Source organism: Aythya marila (genome assembly GCF_965140915.1).
Source record: "Aythya marila genome assembly, chromosome: 4".
Lineage (NCBI taxonomy): Eukaryota > Metazoa > Chordata > Aves > Anseriformes > Anatidae > Aythya > Aythya marila.
The window spans coordinates 70,715,202-70,726,583 of NC_139045.1; positions in this window are offsets into that span (position 1 = coordinate 70,715,202).

Here is an 11,382-nt window from a genome sequence, read left to right on the forward strand (position 1 = left end):
CCCCCTCGGGGTTTGGGGACATGGGGACGAGGACACGGCATGTCCCAGGGGGGTGACATCCCAAGGGTGGTGGGGCACATCCCACCCTGGCAGCACGCGTGCAGCCCCCCTGGGAATGAACCTAAGTTAAACTTGAAGCAATCCGGCTCGAAAATGAAACTGCTGGGGAGTCTTCTTGGGTTAGCCACTGAAATTATTTATTTTTTATTTTCATACGGCTCAGCTGATGCGTCCCCGCTCATAATCGCTCTCCACACGGGATAAAACTCAACCCGATAGAGCTACCAAAGAGACTAAACAAATGCCAAGAGGGAAAAAAAAAAAAAAAAAAAAAAAAAAAAAAAAAAAAAGCTGCCTGAACAGCTCCAGTATGTGGAGAGAAACATTGCTGATGTCTTTTATTGGTTCTCATATTTGATAAGCTCTTATTTCTCTTATTTGATAAGCTCCAGCGTGAAGGCCTCCATGAAAATTAAGGGGTCGCAATGTTCAGTACTGGGGAGAACCCCGACACCCAGGCCAAGAAGCAGCTTCCATGTCCACTTTATCTATTTTGTGAGGATTATGAAAGCACACCCTCTGTTATTATTGTTACTGAATGCTTTTACTCAGCAATTCCTGACGACGTGAAATCTGGCTATAGCATATCCAAGTGAAAAACATTTAAGACTAAACATATAAACCCCCCACATCCAGAAACAAACAAAGCAGCTGACAATATCTTTTATATATATATATATTCTACATATTTTTATCATCATTTTTATTATTAAAGTTCATTAATTTGAGAAATCCCAGATGGGCTACTCCTCCTATCAGGCAATAACTTCAGCCTTGTTGACTTCAAAGATGGTGTTGACTGAGTCAAACCTTCAGGACCCGACCTACGTGATTGCATTCATGCCATGGACCCTGATAAAGTTGCTTCAAGCTGCACCAGAATGAGAGCTACATCTCAAGGAATGATGTGTAAAACATTTATTTGTGGTGTTTCCTAGTAATTTCACCACAAAGGAGTCAAGGTTTTTGTCCCAAGGACATCACCATCTAATATATGGTCCCAAAACTGTTTACACAACCTTCTGTTCCCATGCAGAGTGAAGCCCGAAGCAGCCTCAGTTTGGGCTCAGAGGATAAATAACCTCTGATGGGCTCTGCTCCTTCCATGCTTGCTTCTTTACTGAAAAATCTCATGTGTGCCTTTGTGGGCTTCAGCACCTCCCAGTCTGTGGGTGTTTCTCCTCCCAGTGCATCAATAAAAGCAGCAAAATGCCTCCTGCAGTCTTGCCCCACTGGGAAGTTCTGGGCAATGGAGCATTACAGAGGCAGCCCACAAGATTTTCTAAAGCATCCAGGTGCCTAAACGCCTTCAGATTCCCCTTAGGCTTCTGTCTTCAAGCACCCAGAAACTTTTCAATAATTTGACTCCACGTGATATTGTAAAAGGATTGAGCAGAGAGTCAGGGAACGGAGCCCACAGCTTCCAAACCCCATGCTAAAATAAGCAGAGAAGCACCCCTCCTGACTCCCAAATGTCTGCACAGTCTTTACATTTTTGCTCAGGACTTTGGGAGTCCCCAAAAGGCAGCCTGAAACCAGGCCATAGACTTCATCCATCTTGTTCACCGTACAGCAGCGTGGAAAGAAATGTAAAACATTGATACAACAAAAATAATTAATATTCCTGCAGCAGCTCCTAGTTTATCAGAAACAAAATCTCATGCTGTTTTCCCAACACTTCTACCTAAATAAGGAAACATGCCGAGCCGTGTTTTTCTGGGCTGGCTGTAATTTGCAGGATGATTGAGTAGTCTGCAAGTCAACAGCCCTGGTTTGCTCCTGCACCCCACAGTCCTGAGACAAGGCTGTGGGAAAACAGCTTTCTGGAGCTGGCAAACAAAACCAAATGCTAAGCAACCAAGAACGTGTCTCCACGTGGCCCGAGAAGTAGCCTAACAGCCCATTTGTATCCCGGTTGTCCCCAAAGCCCCTTTTGAAGAGCATGGCTTTCCAGACTTCACCTCGCTGTGATGGTCTGGTGAACGTGCATCCCCATAACGACTTCCCTCATCTCTCCAAAAACACAGCTTGGCCTTTTTCCAGCTTTCTTACCTCTTTTCTCCTAGGAGCTGCTCACCTCCATCATCACAGAGCTCCATTTTTTTGGAGCTCTCTGATTTTTTTCCCCATTCTCTCCCTTCTATCTTAGCAGTTTCACCTCTTCTTTTCCCTTACAAATAATTTGGGAGACCCTCCGGGCTGCAATTCCTCACCTGCTGTTCCTGGATCCCTTCACACTGCAGGACAGGTCGATGAAATGGGCCGGGGCCACCGACACCCCTGGGGCTGGCACCGTTGCCTTGCTGGAGCACGAGGCCCCGTGGCACGGGTCCATGGGGCAGCCGGGCGCAGCTGACGAGCACGTGAAGGTGAGGGAAGGGCACGGCCGGGGTTAGGCACATTCCCCGTTCACGCAGCCCTCCTCGGGTTACAGGTGGGAATAGCCACACAGGGCCAGGCCCCGAGGGCAGCCCGGCTTTGGGGATGGTGGAAAAGGCGAGTAATGGGGTTAGCGGGGTGGATTTCCCCCATGGATCGCTTCCAATGGGACGCTCGGCGTGTGACATGGCAGCAGCTCTGAAAACATCACAGCTGGGTGGGCGAGGAGCACAACGCACCCGTTTCCATCTGCACGGAGGAACAAGGTACCACCCCATGCGGGTTAAGGACTTCACAGCTATGAAGCTGCTTTAACCAGGGGATTGTGGAGATCGCCCCAAAATGATGATCCTTCTACTTGGCAGCTCAGATGGAACCCTTCAGGTCCCAGGCACTCGGATGGGTTTTGTCAGAGCCACTGTGCTGACCCACTCAGGTCTATAGATAAAGCTGAAAAGGTGTTTTGTGAAGAAATCAGTGTTTTATGAGAGCCATCACCATCTGCCCTACCCATGGTGAATTAGGTGTAGCTTAAATTTAGGTAATATGCAGAGAGGGGGTATGCACAGATGGAAGGATGGACAGGATATGATATGGCCCTGAAATCTGTATTTTTCCCTTAATAAAAAATGCCACTTCTCTCCACATACACACTTATTTCCTTAAAGTATCCTTTATTCTAAGCAGCGTTTCAAAGAAACTAAATGGCCCATCATATCAATAAAATTCATGGTTATACATGAGACATGAATGCCATGCTCAGGCAGAGAAGAAAAGATGATGAAATGAGGGCTCAAGGTCCCGTTACCAAATGCTGGGTCCTGCACAGGATGCTTGGAGGACCCACGGACCCAGTGCCCTCACATCAAGGCTTCCAAGGATTTTTGGAGGTCTGGGGATTGCTTTGTTCCTGTGGTATGGATGGATTGCCAGGCTCCAGGCAGCATGGTGGAAAGACACGGACATCTGAGCAGGCACATGGGGAGGGGAAAGCATTTCTTTGGGGTGCTTTGAAGGAGCCCAGTGCAGTAAAAATATTTCATTAGCCCACCTCCTTCTGCTCCCTCGGTGTTTTTCACCCTCTGAGATGGGTTTTGAAGTGTATGAATGCCATTGTTGCATCTGACACAAATTGAAGGATGGAGAAGGGCCACCCAGCACCTTACTTTGGGTCTCCAAGAGAGTTTGTAGCTTCAGGGTGAACAAAAGATATTACCTCCCCCAACAAAATGTGCTTGCCTTCCTGCTAATGTCTGCACCACCACCATTCCCACAGCAGGAAAACCACATCCGACGGGCTCTGTGCCCCAGTTCCCCGCTCCCAGAAGGTGCTCAGACATTCAGATGGGGAATCTGGTATTAAAAGCTCAGGGCAGATCACGTTGCCATTCTTCTGAAAGAGCTCTGCTCCGTCTGCTTTCTTCCAATGGATCTCATTCTTCTTTCTCACATCCTTTTGCATCACCTTAAGCAATTTATTTTATGCTCAGTACTTTTTCCACTCTTAAACGTTTCCTTATTCAGTGTTTGGTAGAACTACAAGTAGTTAAAGTTTCCAAATGTTCTCCATAAACACATCCTTCCTCAGGCCCCTTATCCTTTATATCACTCAGCACGGGTTTCTTGGAGTCAGCCTGACACTGATGTATGAAGGATTTGATTTTGCTTTCCTTTTACATCTGGTTAATACAAGAGTAATCCCACTGGAGCCATTGGAGTTGTTGTAAGTGAGAAAAAAAAAACAAAAAACTGATCAAGCCAACAGGCTCATCTGTGCAGCAACTACGCCGTCCAGGTAGTCTGAGCTGAAGGCTCTGAATATACATCACCAGATATCTCATCTGAGAAGGTGAGCACAGTTTTGAAGGCCTAAATCTCCTCTCACTGCTCCTTCACATCTTCCTCTCATGCGAGAACTCTGTCTACGTGCATCGATGCTGGGTTCGGGTCCTCCAGATGTAGCAAACATGAAAGGGGAGATGCAAAAAATAACCAGAAATAAATTTTACAGAAGCCCGAGATGAACAGACAGAGAGAAAAACAGAAATGTCAAGTATTAATTGCTGCACAGACGTGAGGAATGTTAAGGGAAACTGTTTGGGGATTTATGTTCAAAAAAAAAAAAAAAAAAAAAAAAAAAGACAGCTTCCCAAACTATTTCCTTTCAAATCTCTCAGCGTTTTCCATAAATTCCATGTGCATGTGTGGCACTCTCTGATAACATACAAATCTGAACGCATAAACTGTTTTGAAATGTTTGTACAATTTCATCCAAAAATATGACTGCATGTTTGTGCTTTAATTATCAGCAATAGGATATTAGGCAACAGCCACATGCATCGTGTCAGGGGCACTGGGTGAGTTTAGGTGGTACGAGCTCAGCCTGCCCCTTTCTGGCCATGTCTCTGCAATGGGGAGAAACCCCAAATTATTGGGAAAAGTAACCTGTAGTGAAGTGGGCTGCAAGTGACAGCACAGCCCCTGCTCTCAGTGGCAGGAGTGTGCAGAGAAATCCACTAAAATCAGTAAAGATATTTCAGATTCATACAGGTGTAACTGGGATCAGAAACCTGATGGTTTCCAGGACAAACATTTTATTTTTTTGCCACTCTTTGCAAAAAAAATAAAGTCTTAGCGGAGGGATGGACACTGTGCTTCAATCAGTGTTGTTTGAAATGTCTTTCATTTATTAACATTCTTGCTGAAGCTGAACATTAGTTCCACTTTATCAGGAATATAATGCAGCTGCATTTTCTGGATGGGAGCACCACCAGAAATATGTTAACTATATAGTCAACAGCTATGCCTTGTTTACTCTTATGCGTAAAGCCATACGGAAACAATCCTCCCAGGAAATCTTTATTTTTTCTCTCTCTCCTTTTATGTATGTAAATAAAAATAAGAGGAGAAGCTGGCCTGGGATGCTGGCTGAGAGTCGGATGGCAGGAGCTTGCTTTTGCTCAGGGTTTGTTGAGAAACTCTCTGATTCCCCCAGGGGCAGACTGGGCTGCTCTGGTACAGCAGAGGTTTTGCAGGGAAGGTGCATCAGTCCCCATTCATCCCTCGGTGCCTTCACCCTAGGATGTTCCTCCTGAAGACCCAGCAAACACACTGTGATGGCTCAGCCCTGGTGTTCCCTCCTGGGGGATCTGCTGGCTCAGAGATGGGTCCCCATGCGCACAGGGCTTGGAGACCACAACGAGGAGGGCAGCTTCATAATGGGTTTCCGTGAGCTCACGGGGGAACTCTTGGACCTTCAGCTGCTCAGATGTTCACCCTGCTTTGGTGCTGTGCTCATTGCTTCGTCCAGCAGTGCTGGGGTGGAGAGCCACAGGTGGAGATTCGCAGGAGGACAAATCCTGATGGACCTGGGGAGCGCTGCCCGCTTGCCCACAGCCTGAAGGAGACAGCTGCAAAATCCACAGCAGTGTGACAAGCTGCAGACAAGAAGGCAGAGCCTCTATCCTGCCCTCCCCAGGCACAGGCAGGGTTAAATATTAACCCCAGGGCTGGGAGACAACCCCTTCAGCCCCCACCGCCTTCCCCACGTAAAGGGAAGAGCAGAGAGCACACTAAGGAGCCCTGGAAATATGTAAGGAGCTGCCAGGATCTGCTGCCAAACACTTTTATCTTTAGACAAAGATATATCTGTTGCTTACTTAACCCAGCCTTTACGAAACTCGCAGCTCTGGGTTTCCAAAATAACAGGAGCAGAGTGGAGCTGGCTGGTGTCCTGCTGAGCAGCAGATGCACACAGGGCAGCGAGAAGGTGACAACGGATCTCACCAGAGAAATGGCTGGAGAGTAAATCATTTGTCAGGGAAATAAATAAGGATTTAACCTCCACAGGCTGGAGAACTTACCTGCTCATGTCCCTGCAAAGTGCAGGTGTCTGTATTCTTAAGAGAGCAATTAGGATGTATGGTTAATAATGAAGAACAAAAAAGCTGCTGCTTGCAGCGTGCAATCCCAAAAGAGCAGAAATGTGCCATGAGTGTGTACCAGGGTGGCCCCAAGGTCATGATGAAGATGCCAGCGATGAACGGTACAGCAGCTGCCCTGCTCAGCTCACCAAAGTGCCACGCTTTTATTATCACCAAATAAAAGATGCTCCCCATTTTTTATTTTATTTAAAACAGGCTTTTATTCACAGTGTGCATGATGGTGGGGTCCAACAGAGAAATGAATGGCACCCGTGGGGTTTTGGTGTCAAGCTGCGAGGTGAGGGTGTGAGTTTGGGACCTGCCTTGTCCCTCATTTTCAGGTCAATCACTTGTTTTTTTTGGGGGGAGTGTTTTTTTATGGGGGGGAGTGCTTTTTGGGGGGGGGCAGTGGTGCTGCAAAAACATTGCAAGTATGGGTTGGTAACAGCAGCTCCCTATTTAGCTATAAAACTCACCATTCACAGTAAATTCCCTTTTTTTATTCTTAATGCTAGAGTTATTATCTGGCAAGAATATAGCCCCTTCCTCTGCCACTCGTGACCCAGGCTGAACCTGTTTGCCCGTGTTATTGTGCTGGTGTAATTCAGTGGAAAAGAGATTGGATTAAACAGGCAGCTCCGGAGGAGTAAATAAAAGGAACATGCTTTAAAGAGTAAATAGACAAGCCCGGGTAGAATAGAATAACTCCTGGCGGTGCTAAATCAAAGGGAAAATAATGCCCTCACTAAAATCTGAACAGGGTTTGTGAGGAAGGGCAGCCCACAAAACTGGATGATCTGTGCATGTGCAGACCCATTCCAAAGAGAAGTGCGGGGACAGCCGGGTTAGCTCCTGGTAATTCCTCAGCGAGTCCAGCCCAAATCTGTTTAGCAGCAGAAATCCTTTTTTTCTCCTCACTGCCAGCCCTGCAGTTCAGCCTGGGCTGGCGGGTCGAGTCCTCGGCTTCACCTCCCTTTCGCCTTTGATGCTGCTCCAGCGAAGTCAAGAGCGTGTCTGAAGGCAGCAGTGGGATTTCGCTAGCACGGGGGATCCTACAGGAGCAGCCAGCAGCTCTCCCTGGCCAGCAGCACCACGTCCCGGGGCAGGAGAGGGCTGGGAAGGTCTGACGCTTTCTGGCAGCCTCAGCAAGCGGATCCCCGCTTTGGGAATGCTTCCCCGATGGCATCAGTCAGCCCAGCTGTAAAGGCAATTGATCCGTCTTGCTCCACGGGCTCTTTTACCCCTAGCAAAAAGCTGTGATGTGGAGCTCACAGCGATCCCGTCCCGCTCTCTGGTGCTCTGCACCCCTCCAGAGAAGGGAGGCACTCGCCTCTCCAGAACCACGGTGAGAAAAAAAGCTTTTGGCAAGCCCAGGGGCTGATCCCAGTTCTGTCTGTACCTGTGTAACCCAAGCAGGGCCCCAGTCTGTCTCCATCCTTCTGCTGTGTGGCCTGCAGAGCTAATAGGGGAAAAAAATTAATAACAACTCTCAACTGAATATATGAGCAGCAAACCTCCGAGTGGGGTAAAGCGTATGTGGAGTCACTTTTCGTAGCTGGCATCCTCCTTTTCACACAATGGCATTAGGTAAAGCACACTGTGAATGACTCTGGGACATTTGTTTCCCATCAGCTGCAGAGGAAATCCCCTGTGCTTGCAAGGTGAGAGTCCTTCCCATGGGAAAGCAGGGTGGTAAGTCTGGAAGCTGAAAACCAAGTTCTCTGCCTCATTTCTGCAGAGATTCTCGTGTCAGAGCTTAAAAGATGAATTGTGGCAATGTGTAAGAGAGCTCAGCTTGCCCATTGGGGATGCATTACCTCTCCTCTGCTAGCAAGGGGATGGGAATCATCATTTCAGTTGAAAACAGAAATACAAGTGTACAAAGACTAAATATAAGAGGTTTTTATACGGACATTTTCCTAACCATAATCCAAATGTCTTCTCCGTAAATCACTTGCTAATAAGGAAAGGATACGAACATGTGAACATTTTGGGATCCTGGATTCAATGAGATGCACAGATCACAGACACAACCATCCCTACTTCAGCCTAGCACATGATGCGAATAAATGGAGAGCAGAAACTATACATATTGTAAAGTTATACAGTGCAAAAGAATTCTTCAAGGAATACCACATCCTGAGTCTTACACAAGGAAATCCAGACCAGGCATTGTGGAAAAAATTAATACATTTCAGTGTCAGGCAGAATTATGAGGCTGATCAAGCTGAATAATCCAAGGTGCATAATCTCCAGGGTATTTTCCTACAAAGTGGAGTAAGTGTGAGCCTGTCACGCAATCCAGCACCAAGGAGCAGGACTTGGCTTACAGACACAGAAGTCACCTGCAAGAAAAGTTCTCTGGGGCTTCGCTTCAGAAGAGAGACAAAAGCAAAAAGAGAATTAAAACCACAGCTCAGCTCTTCCAAGTCACTGACCATGATGCCTGGTGGGGAGATCCATGCTGGTTAGTGCACTGGGTGCACAGCTCTCCGAATCCCCGTGCAAAGCCAAGGGAGCACCCTGCTTTCACCAGCCTTCAGCCCCTTAAAGGCAACCAGTCCCAGAGTCTCTCTGTGTTTACTTCTGGGCAAGATTTTGTCCCAAAGCACATTTTCCTGGCAAAGACGCAGTTCACGCTCATGTTGATGCCATTCCCAAGATACACAACAAGTTGCCTTCTGAGCAGTGCTCCAGGAGGGACTTGGAGGTGGGCTGTTAGGGATTTGAGTGCAGGAAGTAGGTCTGCATGGCTTGAAACCCAGGAGGGCAGGAAAGAGCAGCATCCTCCTGCAGAAACACAAAACTTGGGCCATGAAAAATGGCTTGTCAAGGGAATGTGGAACAGGAGGGCATTTGAGCTTGTGTCTGTGGGTAGAAAATAAGAAGATCCTTCTTCCTTAACCAGAAAAACTTGGTTGCTAGCATCTATGTCCTTGTATAATTACTTTGATTAAACAGATTCATGCTTTACTGAAGACAGAACCCAAGAAGACTCATATGGCATGGATGAAGACATCTTAATTATTAGTGCTTACTTTTGCACAGCTTTCAGAAATGTGCTGGGGCTAAATGGTTAAAACATGTTTTTTGGATCTAAGTTAAGCTTTTGTGTCACCCAAAAGTGACACAAAACTTAAAGTGGAGGAGAGGTTATATTATAACATTTCTGACAGGTCCATCTGAAGACGCAGTGGCACTATGTTATATTAATGAACTCCAACAGCGTGGTTCTCCACCAAGCCTGGGAAGTCTTTTGTTCTTAGGCTAAGCCTTTTGCCATCTAATAAGGGCTTTTTGAACTTTTCTCTTGATCTTCTTCACCAGGGGTTGAGAATGTGAAAATTGACCTTGTCTGTTTTCATCCATCTGATGTTGGCACTCAGAGAAAATGAAACCTTCCTATATCCAACCCAGGGCAGGCTGATTTGCTTCTTCTGTCTTTTTGTTTCCTTCTGGAAGCAGAATTAAAAATGTAAAACCACATTTAGTATGGGTACAACCCTGTGAGAAAGAGAATGCAGGTTCTAAAGCAAGGTGCTCTGGTACTCCCATCCCCTCGAGGTTCCCTTGGTGTCAGCCTCTACATTGATGTTGTGGACTTAATCAGAAGCCAAGGCCCCACTGCACTGTGCAGGAAGGCACATCATGGAGAAGAGTTTTCAGGCATTATTCTGTAGGAATCCATCCAGGGCACAGCTGAGTCTCACCCTGGTTTCCTAATGGGGATAACTGGGATCACTGGGGTCTTGTGCATAAAACAGTGAACCATGCTCTCGGAGCAATTGAACACCGTGGTGTTACAGCCCTGACAAAACTGGAAGCCATGTTGCTTCAGAGTTAAACACAAACTTGAATGCTGGCATGGCTCAGATGTTTCTAGGAATAAACCACATACTTCAGAAGTTCAGTTCTGTTTTTCCAATCAACAGAGAACTAAATGTTTTCAATGTTCTTGAAACGATTTAAAGTGTGCAAAAAGCACACAAATCCTTACTCAGGGAAAGCTGGTAAAAAAAAAAAAAAAAAAAAAAAAAAAAAAAACACAAGGAAATTGAGGTGTTTGGAAATGCAAGCTGAAACACCACTGTGTAAAGTTGTGATGTCCGCAGCCTTACATGCGTACAGCTAGGGTCATTTTGGGGTGCATCAGGAAACCCTTACAGCCAATACCCCCGCTCATCAGTTCTTAGGCTTGTGTAAGAACCTGTTGTCATGTAGATATATAAGGTTGTCATATAGATATATAGTAGGCTGGTCACTCATACATATCTAAGCATGTTAGTACCACTCATAAATTAAATCTCACAGTCTCCTGCTTCACTGATCTCTGAGCAACTCCTTTTCATGGAGAAGCAAGATGCAAGGACCAGTTCAGTCACTTGGCTGAGCTTTCTTGGTCAACTGCAGCTCTGGAGCTCAGATTCCCGGTGCTTCCAAATTAATCCTAGTACTTTTGGACACTTCTCATTAGAAAAAAAAAAAAAAATAATAATAATAAAAGAGCACTGTAAGGGGTAAGAAAAAGCCTGCCTGCAACACACTCCTGCAGGAGACATCTCCGAGCCCCAGAGCGCCATCTCTGAAGGGCTTTTGCCGGAGCAGAATTTGCCACCAAGGACATACCCAGCACAGAGCATGTGTAAGCCAGATGTCAGCCCTTGTCCTCTCGCTGCCAGTTCAGATGTCAATCACGTGCAGGCTCCTGATTTATAGCAGGCCATGCCGCCACTCCTGTGAGCTGGAAGTGAGAATGCCTGCGTGAAGCCCCGGATGCCACCTCCGAGCGCAGGACGCATGGTGTGAAAGTGCCTCTTAACAATGCTGTCCCTGTAGGTGTAGGGCAAGCGGCTGACACCACCGCCCCCTAACAAGGGGACTTTGCACAACGAGTAAATGTGAAGCGCGTGAGCTAAGGCTGGCAAAATGCTGGTCAGGGATGAGCTGCAGACAGGGAATTTGGCTCAGAGTCCAAGCTTTTCCGAAGGTCAGGAGCACTTGAGCCTGTTGGAGAGAGAAG